We start from the raw sequence: 1,823 nt of genomic DNA on the forward strand, positions 1-1,823 counted from the left end.
ACAGAGAGTAGCTACGGGCTGGACAAAAACATTAATGAGATGAAATGGATGATAAATATGCTGGTATAATGAGAGAAGGCAGAAGCCGCCCGCCGAACTTTGCTTCTCTATAATACTGTTCTTTTTAAAATAAAATTTTCACATTGAAGCTATGAACCTCGTACATAAAAAGTCATAAATTAAGGCATTTGCCTCTTACGATTTTTCATTACACAATATGAGGCACTCGTCCTCTTAGGTTTTTTCGCCCGATATAGCCTTCGCGTCTCTCAAGCAAAACGATGGGTCTGGGTCGGGCCACTTTTCAATACTGAATTCGTCGAGGGGGAAGGAATTCACCACCGTACTTATGTGACTACCTGACACGACCTCCGCAGTCACCAGCGGAGGCCAGTCCGGATCCTTAGCACAGGTGAGGACTCCCTCTCTCCGACGTTTCCTTTTATTGACGAATTTCTGCAGGGCCCCTCCCTTTCGGAATAGGATTAGCCAATCCTTTTCCTCACAGGTGAGCCCACAGCTTCTACTGTCGTCGGCACAATTCCCGCCGACCTGCTTTCCTCCGTTGGTGGGAATTGTGCACTATCGAGCACCGGTCGTGCCTCGTTCTTTTTTTTTTCTTTTTCTTTGGGGCCACTGGAGTAGGGCGTACTTCCGCCTTTGCCGGAAGGTCCTCCTCCTCCCCCATGATTTTCGGTGGGCAACCATTGTTGCCCACCTTCTTCGAGTAACCTAGTGTAGGTCCGCAAAACCACCGTTCTTTCCCTGAAATCATTTAACTACTTCTTGGGTGGGATAATCTCCCACTCCACAGCAGTGGCCTTATTTTTCTTTATGTTCTCTGCCATGATAAAAATGTCCACATAAAAGAAGGAGAAAGGAAATACAACAGTTCAGAAAGAATAAATAAAATATAAAGTTCCAGGCAGAATAACAAATTTTCAGGCCACAACGGTACTCCGGCCCGATTTGATCCCGGCTCCGCTGCAGTCGTCACTTTGGTGGTAAAAATTAAATCCTTTGCGTATCCTGCCGCTTTCCTAAAAGACACTGAACACGTCCTCACGCATCACGTCTGTCCTTACGTTCTGAGTTCAAATTCTACCAAAGCCGACTCTGCCTTTTCATCTTTTCGGGTTGGTGAATTAAGTGCCAGTCGAGTACTAGGGTCGATGAAATCGACCAGCACCTCTCCCAGAATTTCAGGCCTTGTGCCTATAGTAGAAAGGATTAGGAAAGTGTTGTGGAAGAATTCTGACCAACCCCACGTGACCAAAAGGGGACTGGCGCATTACAATAAAATAAAGAAACTGCGTGAACTGTCGGCAGTTGACAGCACTGATCGTTCGTATCGGATTACTGTGTTAGTTTAATATCTATTTCGTTATTGCCCACAAGGGGCTAAACATAGAAGGAACAAACAAGAACAGACGAACGGATTAAGTCGATTACATCGACCCCAGTGCGTAACTGGTACTTAATTTATCGATCCCGAAAGGATGAAAGGCAAAGTCGACCTCGGCGGAATTTGAACTCAGAACGTAACGGCAGACGAAATACCGCTAAGCATTTCGCCCGACGTGCTAACCACTCTGCCAGCTCGCCGCCTGTGTTAGTTTAATATCGTACCTACGTTTGCGTGAACATATTAATTCTGCGAAAGGTTATTCGAGATAAACATATGCAAATATTTATGTGGGTAATACCATTCCTACACCCTTGTGCACACCCCAAAATCGTCATAACGTTATTAGCGACGAGATATTCAAACGCCGAAGTGGAGGCGCAATGGCCCAGTGGTTAGGGCAGCGGACTCGCGGTCA

Source organism: Octopus bimaculoides, chromosome 23, assembly GCF_001194135.2.
Source record: "Octopus bimaculoides isolate UCB-OBI-ISO-001 chromosome 23, ASM119413v2, whole genome shotgun sequence".
In the NCBI taxonomy this organism is placed as follows: domain Eukaryota; kingdom Metazoa; phylum Mollusca; class Cephalopoda; order Octopoda; family Octopodidae; genus Octopus; species Octopus bimaculoides.